The sequence below is a fragment of the Limanda limanda genome, chromosome 3 (genome assembly GCF_963576545.1).
Source record: "Limanda limanda chromosome 3, fLimLim1.1, whole genome shotgun sequence".
Taxonomy (NCBI): domain Eukaryota; kingdom Metazoa; phylum Chordata; class Actinopteri; order Pleuronectiformes; family Pleuronectidae; genus Limanda; species Limanda limanda.
The window spans coordinates 17,002,996-17,023,780 of record NC_083638.1 but is presented as its reverse complement, the minus strand read 5'-3'; positions in this window follow the sequence as shown (position 1 = coordinate 17,023,780).

Genomic DNA, 20,785 nt, shown 5'->3' with positions numbered 1-20,785 from the left:
CTCAAGCGCAAATGGTTGAGGAAATAAAGCTTAACAGCGTGGTTCCATAAGTTAAAGAGTGACATTAATTTACCACCTGTTACGAGATGCTGAAACAATCGTATATGCTCCTGCTGAGGCCGCAAGTCTGTATGATATCCACTTTGTTTTAAGAAAAATATGTTTTATTTGTGATGTTAAGGAGAAGTACTACTTTACCGACAATCCTGAGGTGTTACAGTGACGTCTCTGATTGGTGGAGCTCATTGTTACCATGTAAATGTTAACGAAAATCGTGATAATCATGACTGCTATGACCATAGTGTGGTAAAGACTCTATAGAGGCGAAAATCACTACACTTCAGTTAATGCAATGGTTTATGGGATACGTAGTTTCTTCACCTTTTCCCATTTACATTTTTTTTTCTTTTGCTCAGATCCAATGTTTTCTGCTCATGATTCATCTCGTAGCTGCTCGGCCTGGTTCCAGGCTTTCAACTTTTTTCATTAAACATCATTGGAGAACATGAATGGGAAATTGACTTCCGAAAGAAAAGCTGTTCTAAAACTGGGCGGTCACTGTTGTGTAAAAGTTGTACATATCTTAATGATATCCATCACTATAGCAGCCCATTGTAAGTCAGTATGTAAACTGCATTAAATACATTCAGAAATATCATTAAGCATTGTTGTGCATGGCATTTCATCACCCTGACTCTCAAATCGTTCCTCATATTGCCTCATTATGTCAATAAGAGAAAACCATTGTTATCATTGCATTTGGACAAATGACAGCTGAAAATGAACTGTCACAGTACTGAGGAAATCCTAAAATGTGTTGTTATTTTATTATTTCCCAAACTGACACACACTCTGTGTTTGTGTTTTGGCTTTTATTGTGACAATTTATGACTCAAGTGTTAAGGGGAAGATGCTGAATTATTGCACCCACCTGAGAACAAAATATCAAAGCATAACATACATGTGTGCAGTTAATCCAATCCGTTACTCAGCTCTTATCACTGAGTTGATGAAGCAACAAATATCTCTTGTTGCGGACGACATGTGGCAAGATGGCCGTGTAAGAAATTGACTGCAACTGTATCCGTGTGATCCTGAATGATAGAGCAACATGTTTTAATCCAACATACATCAACACAGTTGGCACATCACAGTTAAATTTGACTTTGATAATGGTAAATCGTACAATTTCATTAATGGTTTAATCATTGTCAATTCCCAGTATTTAAGTGAGTGTAACAGAGGCAAAACAGCAATTGGACATGAGACCCATAGTGAGGTTTGCATATATTTGCCATAATAAAATTTCTGAAAGTTTCAATTATTATTGAAGTCATATTCGTTATTTTTGTAGAAAAAAGACCACGGGTTGTTATCATCTGTGAGTGAAATGACATTTTTTTTGAAGCAAAGACATTGAAATATGTCCTTTGGTAGTAAACATACAAATCATCATTAACATGCAGATCATTTTACAGTGCATCACAAACACTGTACCATGTAGCACAACTGCCAGTGAGGATATCATTTAGAAGAGTGAGGGATTAAACTTCAAGGACCAGAAATGTGATGACTCTTGAGTCTGAAAGAAGTTTCGACTTAACACTAAAAAACAAAACAAAAATTAAGGCAAACTCCACTTAAATAAATTCAACAACTGTTCAGGTCTTTTTTAAACCAGTAAACATACTTGCCAGAGTCTCAGTTTTTTTTTTAATTGGTTTGGACTAAAGTGACTTTAATTCTAGTTTAAATGATTTTGATAAAAATAAACCAAAGACAAATAACAAAATGTTTACTTCATGAATTAGTAAGTTTGTTTTTCTCTTATAAGGCAGGCGACCCAGTAAATTTACTTATTCGAATTTTTGGTGCTTGTTCATTGGCCGGTTTCCACTTTTTTGTTATCTGAGTGTCTGTAGAGCTGCACATGTACACACACACACACCCAGTGAATACATACACACTCATATAAAGACAGGTTACTGCCACCATGCAGGTAAATAAGAACAACCAGAATGACAAAGTGACTGTTAATCTTCATCTTGATCAAGTATTCCTCCTGGCAATACTGAATCAAGAAGGGGCATATGACCAGAAGTAATTTCCTTTTTTGTTGGAAGTAAGTAATGTAGAACAATCGATGTATTGTTCTTGTTAAACTCCCAGGTAATGCTTCCCTGTAATGTTATATCATCAGGGTATATTACAGCTTCGATTTACAGACCACGACGACCTTTTCCTCAAGCAAACGCTGTGACTCTTGCCTTGATTTCTTAAAAGTGAATTTGGATTTGTTCGACGAAAACATTGCCTAAACTTGATGTTTGATTGAGTACGCTCTCTCTGCAAAATTCTACCATATGATCAACTAGCTGAATCACTCACCGTCACAATATTGACCAGTGGACCAGTAGACTTTTCCTAAATCCTAGCATCCAAACAAAATAGTGTCTGTACTGTGTTCTGTGACATTCAATGTTTCACCAAGCATCTTCGAAGTGATACGCCTTAGAACCTTATATATTACTTTCTAGGACTTACCTGACTATTGTAACTCACTGTGACAAGCAATATCTTTGCATTGAAGTACGTTTTGGAAAAGCATCTGTCGCAGTGCCGACTGTCAGGTTTTACAGCAAACAGCAGTCTGTGTATTGAACCACTTAGGAACAGACAATGTGAAATGCACCTTTAAATGGGAATAAAATGGAAAAGGGTAGCAACCAGTGCTGGATGTTGTATATCTCTATCATGTTCTTATGTATTTTAGAGGGTAAATATATTTGAAATATGACAAGTGAAAGATATAAATAAAGATTAATGAAACAGAAAAGATGTAGTTAGTATCATGTGTTACGAGCTACATAATCACTCACTAAGTTTTTTTTAATGATTCATTGCAATGGCATGACCATATAAATGTTTTTTGTCAAACAATTCATCAATAGTCACTCAGTCAAAAAAGAAACATATGTTAGTTAGTTGCAGCTCGATGGTAAATGTAACGCCTAAACTCAAATAAGCATAAATACAACAAAACAGATTTCACACATTTTTTCACCTGTACAAAACCAAAGTGATTTTTTATAGTGATCACCTGCAGGACCTTTGTAACATCATCATAATGACAAGAGTTACTTAGTTGTGTATAAACGTCCTTTTTGTATGGATTAATTAAACTAAATATAACATCTCAATGAATAAGCAATCTTGGAGCCGATAGGCTACCAGGGGCTTCTGTTGTCTATTTTATCATGAGTCACACTTTTCTCTACACAAAACACCAACAGTGATACTTTTTGTAGGTGTTTTAGACCCACAAGCCATAATTTGGCAATCTATAATAAAAGATATATGTATATGAATTTGAATAAATTAACGCCAGCCAATGCAATTCAGTTAATGTGTTAAAGTCTTCTGGACCCAAAATGGTGTCAGTCGCCAAGAGATATGTATATTCAGCTGAAGAGACTTTTAATAGAGATATCTGAATAAGTTCGACTAAACTTTGTAAAGGAAAAATACCTCATCTTTTTCTGTAATGCTCACTGGTGCTCACTAATCTAAAAGACAAAAAAAATTAAAATTTCTAAGAATTCACTATCAAACGACTTCTATCAGGCTATCTTGAGAGGCCTTCACTGGTTCAGTGTTTACATCTTGGCTTTGAAAGGAGCCTCAGGTACTTTTCAGTTGGAAGGAGCATCATTGTCGTTTGGTTTCACTACCTCAATGACTGATTTTAGTTATTCCACTCAGTAACAGTGAGATGAAATATCATGATTGTCAGTTTCAAATTATGTCAAAGGCACAAAATGGCTCTGCCCATATCCAAGATATTTTAGCTTCCTTTTTGCTCAATGGGAGGAAGTGGAGACGTGTTGTCCATCTTTACATAGAGTCTGTGGACAGCCCAGCAATCACTAAGAATTAACAGACTGCAAAGAAATTCAGACACTTGCTTGCTAATGAATTTTAAGCAATTGCTGCCAGCTCATGCATGCCTTATTCCTGGGTTTCAATCCTTTTACCCAAATGGTTTTCTCCCATCTTTCAGCTCCTCGCTCTAGGATGTCACCACTATGTCAACCCATAACAACAAACTCCAAGGCCGAGGGATTATCTTATCGCTTATCTTCTCACCTGCATTGATATAATCACTGTTGGGTTTTACAATAGCTACCTGTCTCTCCCCTTCTGTTTTTTTGGTTTCTGTCGCCCTCAGCATTTTGTCATATGACTGTCTCTGATTTCTGTTCGACCAAAACGAAAAGAGAAACAGGCCAAACACACAGTGAGTAAATAAATAGGCTGTCTGGTGTTGACCTTCTTTTAAAAGGCTGCTCCTGTTTAACTTTGCGTATTTCAGAGCTGGAGGAAGGGAGAGGTGTCATATAGTCGAAGGTTTTTTTTTGCTCGGTATAAAGTTTGACCTTCGACTCCTGACATGAGAGCGTTCGCCTCTCAGAATAAAAGTGAAACTCTCTCTCTCTCTCTCTCTCTAGAAATTCAGTTTAGATTTTTCCCTTGTTTTTGTTTTTCCTCATTAGTCATTCTTAATGTGACATGGTGGAGCAAATTAAATAGGTGTAAGAAACATGCTAACACCCAGATCATTTCCTCTTTCACCCCTCACATCCCTTTTCTCTTCATTCTCTCTCTCCCCCACTTCTCTCTCATTTGAGCAAAGTAAAGATGTACAGATAGGAGTCTAATTAACGTGTGCTTTCTACTCTGAGCCGCCTCTTAGTGCAGCGCTGGGTGGAGCGGTGTGAGCTGAAAGGTTCAGAGCCACGCTGTCCTCTTTCATTTGTTGTCTGTGACACTGGGGAGGTGCGATTTCTTACTGAGCCTGACTCCAGTTGTCTCACACTTGTATAAAGAGGGCAGAGGGGCTTTGCTGCCGCGCCGGCTCGATTCAAAGATTATCCGGGTTCATTATTGATAGGTTCCAGCCTCGCTACTGAGAAAGCCCTTTGACGCTTTATAAGCATTATCTTACCAATACCTCAGGAGAATCATTACAAATTTAGCACAAATGTTCATTGAGACACGAAAATGAAATAATTAGGTTTTGATGGTGAAAGGTCAAAATTTAACATAACTATGACTTCACAAAACATGTTTTTGACTTCAACATGTTCTATAAAATATGCCTTAAAATGTTCTACAGATCATTATTAACTGATTCGATTTCAGTGGTCAAAGGTCCATATTTTCTCCTCTTGCACCAAAAACAACACAGTTTTAACAAACTTCTCTGAAAGGTACTTCAGATCTAAATAAAACCACTGTTCCCCTCTACTGACAATATCTCACATTTATTCCTTGTTGTAGAAAGAAAAAAATTCAAATAGCTTTGCTGCACAGATGGAAATGAAAAGATGGTACTGCCTGGATGGCTTCTGTGTTGTCTCCTACATATTTACCCAAATATTTACCAGACATATTTGTTGTGCGAGAATTTTGGGGCTATGACTTAAAAAGGCTTGGCTGCTCAATACGGGTTTGTGAAAACAGAGCTACCAGTGGGGTTTAAAACTGAGGAAAGAGTGGGACTAAAACCTGCTGCTCACATGTCAAGATTTGAACAACTCAACATTTCAGATCCCATATTCCTCCCCCCTCTACACCCCTTCCTGCATCCCTCCTTTTCTCCAGAGAAAGACAATGCATCTCATGGATGGGAGCTTTGTGTTAAACACACACCTATACGCGTGCACTCCTCTCAAAGGAGTGACACACCTACTGATAAAACGGTGTGTGATGCTTGAAAAGTGAATTCCATTTGTTTGATATTGAGCCACCAGAGATCTTATGAGCTTTGTTCTAGACACTTTGACTTTAAAAAAAAGAAAAAACCTCAACATCCTTACAACTGTCCTCTTTACATTATTCATCAAACGCTGCTCTTCTGTGGCTCCTTTTAAATGCTTCCTCAGTGGCAGAAAATCTGAAGATAAAATGTTGAAATGTTCAGATAAATGTTTCAGGATCCCTAGAGAACAATTTACTAAAGGACTCAACCAGAATATCTAACAACAGTCAATTCAACCACATCTTCCCTCCAGCCATCTGTTTTCTGAATGTGTTTGCTTGATATAATAAGTTTTCATGTCAAGGAAAAATCCTGCCTTATTTTTTTTTTAAATCATAAAATTATAATAATCTTTCTCATACCATTCAGAATGACTGGACATATTACCTGGTATAGTACATTTCACGCTCTTTTGTTTTCTTATTTTGAGAACTGTTTTGCATGTAGGGGCTGTAATTGTATTAAAATTCATTGAGCAGCTGTTTCTGGTCTTGGTCCCTATTTTTGCTGCTTTCATAAAAGCTTTCTTTCAGGAGACTAGTTCATTTTTCCAAAATATTTCTCATCCAGTTTTTTAGGGTAATTTGGTCTTTACTAGTATAGTGTACCCTTAATTGTAATTGCATTTAGTTAATTAATTATACCCATGTACTCCATTTTCTCCCAGTGAGTATGTACGTGATGTTTATTTCTCCCTTTATCTCTCTTTTAGCAATCCAACATTCATTCACCAGACTATATTTGGTAACAATTTAAAGCAACACTATGTATTGTTTAATGAGCAACAACGCCCTCTGCAGCCACATGAGGTAATTCATTGAGATAAAGTGGTTTTTATTTTGGGGGAAACAGAGCTTAAAAATCGAATGGCGGCAGATCGGACAGTGTTTAGTCTCGATCACTGAACTAAACAACAATTGAACAGTGGATATTACTCATGATCCCTGGCTTCCTGAAACATATCCAGACTTAAAAGCTAACCTATCACAAATCTATCCTCTGTTTGCATGAAAAAAATCATCTATTCTTGTGTACACCCAGTGCGAGGCTGAGCAGTATAGGTAGAGCCCTTTTTGATAGCAAGCTTCTTTCATTCCCAGTCCTACCAATATAATATTTATTAGCTGAGTCAGTTGTACTTTGCTACGTGTCTTTGTTGTAAATCTTGTTCAATGAAATGTTTAGGTCTCCTCTTGAGTATTGCCTTTGTGGTTCCAGAGCCAAACACTGAAATAAAGCCTGAAAAATGTTGACCATAATCCAGAGGTTTGTGTACTGTACAACATTAGGATGACCATTTGATCTTCTACTAGATCTTCTAGTGTGTGGCTGGCAGATAAGTGACCTTTTACTTTTCCCAATGGAATTTCCATACTTTCACATTTACAGACATCATTTTAGGATGGTTGAGCTGTATCCCATCCCTGCCTCAAAAGCCCCTCTATCCCGCTGACAAGTCCGACAATATGAACAATGGTAGCAATGACACAGTAAAGATCTTGCTTCCCTCTAGATGTATCCAACTTTCCTCTGAAGTTTATTATCAGTTAGACTACATCTTAAGAAAAGTCTTTGTGTTGAGATGTAAGTTATAGCATTGTATCAAGTCAGGTGCACAGTTTTAGCAGTCCCTGCTTAAAGTACTCTAGACGGGGGTATTTTAAATAAAGAATAACTCTTTGAATACCAGTTTCTCACCTTACTTAAATCATGAGTGTATTGTGGTATTAAACTAATGTGTTCCTCCCATGCTCCTGCAGCTCATCCACTGCAGGTTGACTCATCTCACTTTTTGCTCCTGGCTCCCCAAAGCGTTACCATAGCAACGCTCTCCGTATCTGTTCCCACGTCATTTGTCCCTCATTGGTTTGCTTCATCTCAACGATGTCCAGTTGACCCTTCCTCTTCTCCCTTGCTGCTTCTGTTGCATCATACAGAGTCAAGCTCCTTCAGTACTGTGACCTAATCTTGTGTTAAAACTGTGTCTGCAACTTCCCTTTTCCTTCACTCATCTTCTCATGTTCCTGAATGCTTTACACATCGATCCCAAGTCTGTGGCACAAACTAAAACTCAGAGGCCAGCCATCTAGTTGAGCCTGTTTCTGTTTAATCCACTTTAATCTGTTTAGCGATGCCCAATATAAAATCACAAAAGAGACTGACCGACATGTCTGAGGCCTCATTAAGAGGAAGAAGATTAAAATGAAGATTGAAAGCATCAACTGCCCATTGTGACCTGACATGATCTTTACAGACTCTCCAAATGTTGAAAATGTTATGGCCTGTCTGGATATTTCACATCTAACACTGTGTCTCCATAAGCCTAATTAAAAAAAAAAACAATGACGTGCTTCTAACAGGCACAGGATGACGTCCACAGCAGCCAGTATCTGAGCAGACACTCTCAGTTAACCAACCGTTTCCTGAGCATTTAAAGCCCTGAGCTGTGAGATAAAGGCCTTGAACTGCCGGTTCAACAGACCAGAGTTCAGTCTGAGAGACATTCAGAAATTTCTCAACAAGATTTCACAAGTTCATTCAAGCCCTGGTGGTTACTTTAGAAAAACGTTATGTTGGATTCAAAGAAGGGAAGAAGCAGACATCCACATTTTAACTTTCAGAGTGGGAACTGTACATAATCTGCACTTTGAGTGGAAAAGTGTTACAGACCATTTATCATAATTGCTCTTGGATTCTCTAGTCATGCTCCCTAGGTGATAAAAATCCTACAGATTTTTACGGTCCGTTATATCTTGCTCAAACATCAAGTTAAAATTTGAGATTTTACTTAATATATCATTAACTCCGGGATAGATTGCAATGAAATTATATGAAGACATTCATAGACTCCCGAAAATCAGTCCTATCTGAAGTTTAATGATCCTCTGACTTTTCACCCTCCAAACTCTTTACTTTTACAGTAGCGCCACCATGCTTTTGAAATTAATAACAATGGATATGATGTCATTGAATGGGATGATATCTCTCTGTCTAAATAATTACTTGTTTGACCATGTTAGAATTAATCCTGTGTGTCATCCATGGCTGAATGACATGGAACAGGAGGCAGGTAAAAGAACAAGACAGGCCCAGATAATCAGAACAATTTATTTTAGATTGGAAAATACCAAGGGATATGACCTGTCCTCAAGAATACTGATGTCGCTTGGCATCTAGCTGGAATTAAAGTGATTCACATTGCTGTAATAATTACAGCTATCGATTGGACTGTGCCGCATCAGGCAAGGTCAAGCAGGAACTCTGACTGAGAACAACAGAGACAAAAACATACGCCGTACAGGAAGCAGGTTTAATCACAATTGGATTTACAGGACAATGCAAATCTATTTTATATCTAGTTCAGTGTTATGCCAGGTTAATCTGGAATGAGTAGGATATGGGCATTAGTGAGTGCTGCAGTCTGTGTACGGTGGACATCTTAAAAATCAAATTCATGTTTCATGAACTACTGCAGCTTTGCGTATTAACTTAATGGACATAACATTCTTAAGCAGTTAAATTAAGAGTTAATGGCAGATACAAATTTCAAACATAAAAAAAACACAAGGTCATTGTTGAGTCATCCTTTTTTATTTTAACACTATGGTCCTGCATGAATATTATCGTATGAAAATGAGAATGAACCTTTAACAAATCAGAGTAATTTGATTTTTGTAATCCAATGGATCAGGTTCCATATAAAACATTCAATGTCATTTGTATTCACTAACAGATTAACAGATTATATTTTGAAGTAATTTGAATCTACCTACATTTGAAAATATGCATGATAATGCAAACATCTGTGCTTATTAAATTTTAGGTAATTTTTTCCTACATTTGTCAGTTTTTACAATGATCATTCAGAATAAATTGATGAAGAGAGACTTGGATCACTGTGATGTTTTCTTGCCCAAAAACTCTTATAAACTCACATGGTTTAAGCAGCGGGAAGCAGGGACTGCTTGCACTTAGGTTAATTCAGCACAGAGAAATACATGTCAGTCCTGAAGACATTTCCAATGCGTGGTTACACACATCCAGACAATTTGAGATCAGATGAAGTTTCCTTCAACAGAAAGGGACTTTGGAAAACACGATGAACATCAAAGTATGAGTCGATCGTAACAAGTGCTATTAAGTAGAATATTTTCCACTTCTAACTTCACATGCAAATTCACTGACAGTGCTGTGAAGGAGGCTCTTACCTAAATCACCATGTGAACTGCTATAATTACATCAGCAGGTCTGGGAAGGGTCATATCAATATTTAATATATCCTAGAGTTACTAGTAGCTATTCCATTGCAGTATTCTTGACTATTAGATATATACTTCTGGTAGTGGATTAATATCCGTACAAAACTATAGCTTAACTTCGTATTGACATTGAAAGTAACTTATAAAGGTAAAATCAACACTTTGCCTTTTTTACATACTTAGTACCACTTCAATAATTACATTGTTTATTAATAAAGTGTCTAAAGATTATTTTACTGCAAATTGTGTTCATTGTATGCTTCTTACACACAGAAAATAATCACCTCACTGTAGCATCCTTCAGCTCATAGTTTTGGTCTCAGGACCAACTGCTATATAGTTGGTTCACTCCAGTTCCTTAACGATGCCTCCAGCATCAGTAAAAAGCTATGTTCAGACAAACCAACCGTTCACAAGCCTGTCAGGAAATAGGTCTGCAACTGTCTGAGAACACAACAGCATATCAGGAGTGGAGACCAAAGAATAGCTAGAAATATAGTGAAGATTCACTCTAAGATATTCCCTTATATCTGCTGCACGTGTTATAGTTTGATCATCTTCGCCATATTAACTTTAAGTGGTCCCAAAAAGAAATCTGAACATTGCAGCTTCCAAGGTGAATCATGGTTTGATTGTGGATACAACTTAATTTTGCCTGATAGATAGATAGATGGGTGGATGGATACAAACAGTATATAACTGATAAATGGTGATCCACCTGCAGAGTTGCTACAGTACATGTTTGACCTTGTGCGGATTTACCACTTCTCTGATTCCAGCTTTAGATAAGCAAAAAAATCTGTGTGAGTAATTAAGCCGGTGGTTTCATTACTGGCCAATTAGTCTCATAGCCACTCTCAATGAAGTGCCCGCTTATCTGCTTCTCTGTTTGCACACTCTTTGTACAAATCTGCTCGCTCACACACACACACACACACAGGCACAGACAGTATAAACTGTACAGTCCACATCAGCATGGAGCAGATAAAGAGCACTCTACTAAGTATGTTTGATCTGTGCTGCTGCTAACAGTCAGATACTATAATCACCAGAATGACTGGCTTATCTTTCAGTCCTGTTATTGAAAAGTTGTTGGGAAAGTTCGACAGCTGAACTATAGCAGTTGCGATTACCAGAAAGTCAACCACAGGGAGAACAAAAAATAGAGATCCACAAAAAACTAAAGTAATTATCAATCAAAACATCAAACTGTGAAAACAACTGCAGTAGTGAAACCTTACATGATTAAATTCTTTATTTTCTCTCTCCCTCTCTGTCTGTTTCTTTCCCAGTGGGCTCCTTCTCTTTCTGTCTCAGCTCTACTTCCTCGAATGTTCTGGTCTGTTGGTTTCTGCCAGAGTGCTCCCTCTTCCCTGGCCTCACACTCTCGCTCTGTCTTTCATGTCCTCCTTTCTCAGAACTCTATTAGGTGAGATGTCCTCTGCCAGAGTATGACACTGGCTGTATTTGACTTGCATTTCACAGAGAGACACTGTGAGGCCACCAGCAACCTTTCTTCTATCTGTCCCTTCTTCTAAAGCCGCCACCGCCTCTGCTGTTTGAGCCACACCAAAGAAACTCAGCTTCCAGCAATACCAGTGGGTGAGGGAGACCCCTGCTGTGAAGATGCTGATCGGCCTTCACACTGACTAGGAATTGGCTGTCTAACAAGACCCCAGAGTTTGCAAATTCAAAGATTAAAACGTTCTGTTTTTTGTTCTCAGCGCTTAGCGAGACTTTGACAAAGTCACATAAAGGAGAAGGAGGTTTTGTAGACACACATCAACAACAAACAAAAAAAACATAGTTCTGAATGTCCATGCGATATTGCCTGCTGTCTCTCTGTGGCACTTTGAACCAGATTGTCTGGATTTCTATATTGGGCGGTTTGTGCAAATTTATTGAGGGAAATTGTGGAGGGGCGTAAAAGAGAGCTGGGGGTGATATTGCAAAGATTATTCTCACCAGAGGCTCAGGTACGCTGTAGAAGATTTGGAAGAAAGCAATAAATCTTTTGAAAGCTCTCTGTCCATAAAACGAGATTATTTCTTTTAGATTTCCCTGTGACATTTGTCAGAATACATTTGTGGTTAACATTAATATATTATTCAATTTTGGAAAGCCTCTGTTGTTACAGGACAACCTCCAAAGTATGTTTTCTTGCGTTTTAGTCACACAATCTACATCTTTCATTTTGACTCACAGTCCAACAGCTCAGACAGAAATATCGCCACAACTCTTGTCCCAAAGTTTGATGTAAACATTACAATCACTACTGAATGGATTGCCTTGGAATTGGGTAAACACATTCATGTTAACCTCTGTAGTCATTTCTTTTTAGTGGGTACCATAATCCCGTAGTTTTGACTAAAATACCTTTAAATTTCATAATTGACATTTGATGTTTTATTGTTATGGACGCAATCCAGAATTAGTTTCTCTTTTTTCTTTAGCAATATTAAGATTATTTTAAGCATTTCCACCAAAACGCTGCAATGAACAAATGCGAGTCTAACAAAGCGTATTCAAGCAGCCAGGGTTTGTGATGTCACCAACCTAAGAAACCAATCCTGTCAACTTGTGAGTGGCGCTCAGTGGCAGGAAATGGCTTTTCAGCTGCAAGGGTTGGTCCATGTTAGCATATTCATATCGCAGTCGCACAATGAGGATGGGGGGAATATTTTCAAGACAAATCTTTTGAATATGTCATTCTTAGCCCAAAGAAGTGTTTAAGGGGCTGTTATAAGCATTAACATGTCCTGCTGGGGTGTTAGCCTTCACTGAGGTATGTGCTCTCCAACTTCCATTCTAGGTAGCACATGCTGCCAAGCTAAAGTAAGAGAGTGAGCATGTTAAACACCGTATCAAATTCTTCATGTTGTCAAATAGCATTGTGTTGATACATTTGACTCATATGCCAACACATTCTACACATTAGCTATAGCATGACGAAGGTTGCGGTAAAGAATTTAAAAATGCAAGAAAATAGTAAATTGACAGAGAAAATAAAAACAGCCAGAAAGATGCCTGGTGATTCTGGGGACACTGATGTCACAACTAGTTCATAATGTGTGGACTAAGAGCATACACAGAACAGCAAGGATAGAGTGCTTACATGTCAAACGAGATGAGCTACTAGCTCGGCGGTGTATTGTCACACAGAAAAAACAGTGCTGCTTCTGTTTATTTCAGCAGGGTACGTTGGTAGGGAGCTAATGAATTGAAAGAACTGAGTTTGGCAAAGAGAGAGGACACACGCACACACACCCACACACGCACAGTGGAGAGCACAGAGGACCCAGGCTGTATATTAGAGGTTCAGAGACAAAGTCATGCTCGCTCAAACTCTCTCCTGTGTAAGAGTAGAGACAGATACTCAGAGATGGAGGGTGAAAAGAGGTTGAAGGAGAAAAAAACACATCCAGCACTCTAATTTGCAGGACCTCTCAAACAAAGCGTGGCTTAATGAATTGGAAATGGTTTCATCCACAGAGGAACACAGCCGCAGATACAGCTCAGGGTGAGAGCTGCACGGAAAGTAAAGCCACCTCTTCTCAGCACAGCCTGGACCAACATGCCAGTGCCAGACTGTAAATGAGATGTAGAATCTGTTTTTGTTTGAAATTTTCCCATACACGAAAGAAAGAGGGGAAAAACTCCACTTCTCATGTCCCCTGAGCTGCATTTGTATTTGTATGACAGTGTTTTTCAGTTTTTTTTTCTGTATTCACACATATCTTTGTTTTTTTCCTTTGCTCCCAAAAGATGTCTGGCACAGTGGGACGGTCTACCTCAGGGTTTAGCATGTCTGGAATCCAAATAGAGAAACTAAAAATCTCATCATGTGCCCTGCAGTTATCTTGCTGGTGCTCGCTGGCTTTGACCAGCATCGGGTCTTGTTTTGGTTCATGATCCAGCAGCACACACAAGTCAAGCTTCTGTCTTCACACTTATTGCTTCATTCGCTGTTCTCAGGCAAAAAGTCCAGGCAGCGGTGACCAATCGATCAATATGTTTGTCTCGTATCAAAGGCTTGCCAATAACCTCAGGGACTCACAGAGGAGACTGTGGTTCAGGTCGGCAGAATCCACCTGCTGGTTTAGGTGGTTTGAACGACTCTGCTGAGATTATTTTGTTGTTGTTTTTAGTTTATATAGTCATGGATCTATTTTTTTTAGTTTTCGGAAGGAATCAGCTTCTCTGAAAATGCTCCAACTCCATCAAAATTAATTTTTACTCTCAATGAGATGCTGGTATTCGGAGAATGTAAAATGTTTTTCCCTCTTTCTTTCAATTGGGACTTCTGTTTAGCTGACTGGTGTGTGGAGCCTTTAAAGGTCTGTCTTTATGTTATTGTTTTTCATATTACATACAGATCATTTTTTTGGCACAACTCTCTTTATTAGTTGAAGGGTGTAGCATTGCTGCAGCAGGCTAAGTTGTAACATTAGTTGTACATCATGAACTAAGACAAATGTTTTATCTGATTTGACTTAGTTATCAGACTTTCATTGCTGTGGACTAACATCACTGTGTTTCACTGCAGACTGAGCTGATGACGGAGAGAAAAAAGAAAAATATATACGTGCTTAAAAAATAAGAGGAGCAGGGTTCAAGCTGGGGCAGGTACAAGGGGCACTTGGCCCCAAGTGAAATCTGTATGTTTCCAGAAGTGCCCCTGTCCTGTCAGTAGTCTTTTTTTAAAATAAACTATTCACGTAATAACAATACTTACTAATATATGACCATTTAGAAATGGCAGAATTTAACACTACAATCGCAGAACTGATCTTTTTTTTCTCCTGTAAAATCACCTGTACACTTTAAACATCTTTGCACACTTGATGATTTTAAATATTGCAATTTTTTTGATGCGCTCTGTTACAAACATCTATTGCACTCCTGTCAGTCCTGGGAGAGGGATCCATCACTTGAGGTGCTGCCCTCTTCTTTAGAAGTTTTTTCCTCCCACCCAATCGAGGGTTGAAGACAAATGCTGTCGTACCTTGTTCAGCCCTTTGTGGCAGTTGAGAGAATGTGCTATACTAATAAAACATTTTTAAATTTACCACACAGTTGCATATTAGCAGTGTAGGACACCATGGCAGCATTCAGAGCCCACCACACAGTCACTATAGAGAGAGACTGTATCAAAACATGAGTGATGTCACGTCCCAGTTTTTTGATATGCAACTTTCCAGCAGCCTTGTTTTGACCTTATCTCCACATATCTCTTACCCCCAGAGGTGTTCAATTTCCCAATGCAGTTTTAAATGATTAAAGAAGTGTAAAAGGTTGCACTGAATTAACAGCTTACATATATTATATGCTGTATTGATGGCCTATTTACCATTTTCCATTTAAAGAGCAGACAACCACAGGGTATTCACATGTGCATTGTATGTGTTCTTGGATTTGAGATTGTATTCCTGCTTTCCAGTCTGTGTACTGCAGTCTTCTCATGTCCCAGACCTGCAGCTCCTCTAACCGCTCAGCCATAAAATAATTTATTAATGGCCCCATAAAGCAGGAGGAAGACTGGGGCCAATTAATGCCGAGAAACAAAGCTGGCCTGAGGGAGAATGAGGGAGGGAGCTGAGGTAAAGGTGCTTGTGTGTGTGGGTGTATGTGCGTGCATGTCTGTGGAAGGAAGCGAAGTAAAGCCGGTGGAAGCGATGGGATTGGAGAGCGAGAGGAAGAGGAAAGGGAGAGAGTGGAGGATGGTGAAGGGGGGAAGGCACAAAACCAGGCAAAGTGGAGGGACACAGCATAATAGGTAATAGAAAGAAAAGCAAGGGAGTATAGGAAGAAAGACCAGGGGTAGGAACAGAAAACAATGAGACAGGATGGAGTGAGAAGAAGAGGGACAGGAAGGAGAGGAGAAAGAGGAGCAGGCTGGTGGGCTGAAGAAAGTGGGGAAACATTTAGTTTTTACACTGTTAAAAGAGAAGATATATGGAGACGGTGAAAGGTGACAAAACTCATCAGTCAATTTGAATTATTGACTATTATTGACTGTTCCGTGGCTTGTTTGACGTAAGTATGTCTATGTGAGTGTTTTTAATTTTCAAGGATTTTTTTTGTCATTCCAGCAATATCTGTAAAAACACATACAGTCGAGCAAACTTGCATCAGGACCCATGTGCATATACAGACAGCTCAACTGACAAAAAAAAAAAAAAAAACACTATTTGGTAAAACAAGACACGTGCAATACTCTTACAGACCATCAAGTGCCTGGGATAAAATTATTAAAAATATTTACTGACAACAGGCATTATAAATATTACAGTGAAACAAGTATCTTATACGATTATTGATCGTACAAGTTTACACAGAAGAATGTGTGTTTGTGGCTGCTGGGTCGGCTTTAAGGATTAAATACCCGGGGGAATAAAGTGAGACTGAAAAGATGACTGGAATATTTGTCCAGAAAAATCAACCCTTTTTGACTGGGTTCTCTTCTCTACTGACATAAATATTACGAGAGAAAAACAAAGTCCTTCTATTCTTCATTTAAGCCTATAGGGCCAGTTTGTAGAATCACAATCATTTGTTAAAAGACTTACATTCCTCAAGCATTTCTCTCTGCAGCTCTTGAAAACACATTTGTAATTCATCCCTTCCTCTCTCCAAGTCCTTTATTAGGGGACCAAATAGCATTTGGTGGGTGAACACTGATTTGTATTCCTTCAGCTCTAATTAAATTTGTTCTGGTAATACAAAAGAGAAACCCATCAACAAATAACAGCAAAACAAACAAGAGAGTTGCATGAATTAAACCAGACGAACAAACCTGCTTAAGGGGCTGATTCTTTTCAGATGAGCTTGATAAAAAAAATAAAAAGACCTCTGCTTGCTGGAAATGCAGAGAAATGTAGAGGTTTGATTTAAGTTTGTTTCATGTATTCTTTTTATTTTAAACAAGGATGTAAATGTAAATAATGTTGCAATCAACAGTATGACTACAAATTGCTTTTATTTTTGAGAGTCCAAATCGAGGATGAAGTGATTATTCTATGAACAAGTGGATCGTTGTGCATTTGGTGCATTTCCCTCAGGTTACTGTCCAGTTCCTGATTAAAAGCCACACTGAACCATCGTTACCTTTTGTAAAACACTGCTATGATATACGGAAAATATTGGATCAACTAGTTGTCACCTTTGTTATGATGGACTTAAACATGGTCACTAAAACATATGCTTGTATTTTAGCTGCATGATCTGAAGCAGATGTCCACCTCCTTTTAGGATGCATCCAAATCCACTTTTGTTAAGTGAATGACGTGAAATAAGAGGTTGGTTCCCCAGGCACATGGTTCAAAAGTGTTTTACTAAATCTCTTAATAAATCATTGGTGTGTTTCTGGTGTAACACCTCATAAACCAATGAGAGTGTTATCTCCCATTCCTTTTAGAAGCCAGGTTCACTTGCACTTTGGGGGACTGCTGTTTTAAGGGTGGATTTGCCCGGTAGTAAGCATGTCGTGGACCAACCTATTATAAACAGCCTTAAAATGACAGTTTCTATTCAAACAACTACTTGAGTGCTCATTCTAAACATGTTATATGCAGTGGGGTTGGCCTGTGTCTGTATTAGTAGTAGTACATCAAACCCGTAAGATCTGTTGTCTTTACATTGGTGGTGAACATGCTGTTGTCCTGTACACGTTGTTGTCGTTATCAACAGCGTTACTTACATTGAACATATCCTATACCAAACACATGCCAAGTGTATATAGTTCTTAAGATCTTGAAGCCACATACAGACAGAAATACAGACTTCTGGAATTGTTAGATAGACGTGGATGCTGGATGAGAAAATGGCAAATGTGTTGGGCCGAAACTAAGAAAGAAGCTTGTGGTGCTCTTCATGCTGCTTTGCACCACGTGAAGGAGACCAACGTTAAATCCAAAAATGTAATAGCACTACCTAAACACATATTCAGCACAGGTTTGTTCAAAGCCACACTTACCAGACACAGAAAGACTAAACAAACCCAATCCAATCCTCCAGAGTGAAAAAACGGCCCTTTATCTCCTATATTTCCTTTTTTTTCTGCAATTACCTTAAGCGTCTCACTAATAGGCTTAGCTACTCAGGCACAATGAAGACTTCATCAGAGCTCACGCTGACAAATCTGAGCTCAAGTCAACCTGGGAGAGACTCTGCTACACTAGCACGCAGTGGGATTCATTTGATCTCACGCTGCATCTCGCTGGTGGACATGAGCGGAGGGAAATTGGGTCTATTAGGGTGAAGGACAAAATGAATAGGACTCAAAGTTACACCATGCTCCGTCAGTCAGTATACTCAGATGTAAAAAGACTAGAGCATTTAGAATTGTGCACACTTTGGGTACATCTGGATGCAGACTACTGTTTACACTTTGCAAGCAGATAAAAATAAGTGTGCCCACTTAACTTGGACATGTTCCAACACGCACAAGACAAAGTGTGTAGTGTATGTAGTTCATGGCAAGTGCAACAACTCATGTGACATTCAAACAGGCAGAGAACAAGTGCTCACAAGTACCAGTTTTCATTTCACCTCAACAGCCTCAGTATCTTTTCTTGTCCAGCTACTCAAAGCAGCCAGTTCTGCTCGCTTGACAAATGTGACACAATCAAATCTTGTACGTACAAAAATGCCTTTTGCACAAGTAACATCCCTCTCTGCTTTCATCCAGACTCTCAGCTCCACATGTCTCCTCTCATCTCAAGTCTCTCACTCTGTCGGTTTAGTCGCTCCCTCCTTTCTTTCTCTCTTCCCAGCTCTTCCTTGCTCCACCTCCCTCTCCCCTTCATCTGGTTGCAGCTGCATTATACCAGCTAATCAGTGTCTAATCTCACTTTTAATTCTCTACCTATTAACCTCTTGCTATCGTTTGTTTTACCATTACCCCCTTCAAACACACACGCGTGCTTAAATTGCCTTCTCTGCTAAATTGCAGTTTATTTCTACATCATGACACAGATATGCTGAGTTAATTACAGGGCGTAAATGAACATCACAGCAAGGGGAGGGAATGAATGGATAATGCATGTAGAAACTAGCTAATGCTGCCAACTAATGTGTTTTTACAGATTAAACCAGCACTAGAGTTGATTGCTTTTAATGTTTGTTGAACATATTGTTTTCACCCTTTTTATTAAAATCGAAAAATTCAAATCTATGTTGACCATTCAATAAAAGATGTGAGTAACATTTTTGCCCGACATGAGCAGCATTTTAAATCTTGTTTTATATGTTTTATTCGTTGAACGCGTGTTCATTCTAACATATAAAAGTTGCACATTTTAATAAACACATGCATTATAAATAATAAATCTGTGATTCCACTGACTCATTAAAATGCTTCAAAAACATCACCCTGTTGCATTTGGGGCTCAGCGTGAGAGTTTCAGCGATGCAAATTACAAACATATGATCGGAAACAACATTGAAAAGGCAAATGTACACCTTTGACAATATGGTGGACAGGTGCTTAGGAGAAAAAGCACATGCAGGTGAGAGAAGAGGAATCTCACACACTGTCCTTTACTCGCAAAAACACTGTCCTCTTAAGTAGAAGACAGTTTGCAGGATCCCTCTTCTCTCACAAACATAAGATCTGTAAATCTATACTTTGGTCATTTGGCTGCTAATCAGTGTCTAATCTCACTTTTTGAAACTTTTAGTTGCATCACACACTTAGTAAAGCTACACAGATTATGAAACTAAATGTAAGGGACTGAATATTATTTATGTCACAGTTCCCTATTGAATGCTTAAAAAGTTGGAACATTTACCGTAGACAATATCAGCCATGAATGCATCACACACTTATGTCAACAACCCAAACTATCACATGCTCTAATCATTTATTTTCTTGCATATGCAGAGAGATATTCAGATGACTGAGCTTTGCTACACCATCACTTAATCTTTCTTTGATTGCCTTGTGTTCATTTTCATGATGACAATCTAAATCAATATAAAATAAATGCAAAAATTTTCATCTCATATGCTTCCATGCATATTCACGCCAGATTGTAAAATGTCATACTGTCTAATTAACACAAAGTTTAAAAGTGGGGATCAGCAGCATGAAATATGCTTACTGTTTTGCGCTTAGCTAACTCCCCATCATCAATGATACAGTGAACGTTGCTAAGACTGAGAATTGACATCAATCGTTAGGTCTGTTTGTCTTAACTGAAACTGCTTGTGTATAAATCTTCCCAAGCTCAACGTGCCTGTGACCTTACAATCATAATATGACACTTCCTTCATAAAAATACTTTTCTTTGGCCATAGATTATTTTTTTTAGGTGCAAAATTGTGTAAGGTAACTGAACTACTAACCGGACAGCTCTAAAGATGCTAAATTACATTTTTTAATGTGCCCATACTATTATAATACAACATGAGATTGTTAAAACTGTCATGATAAATAACAAAATGGTGCAGTACAAGGATCCTAAATAAGTTTAATTCAAATAACCTTTATAATTAATTAAGTGTTAAACAGTCCAGAGCAGACCTACTGAGATAAATATGATTAGTTGTCAATATGACAGACTACAGCTGAGATTATTCAGTTTCTATGTATTTTTATCTACACATTCAAAGACAGATATCATTTTTTCTGATGGTTATAGATCCATTTTCTCGCCCTTTCTTTTTTCCCCTGTGAAGCAATTAAGCTTACACATGGAGAACT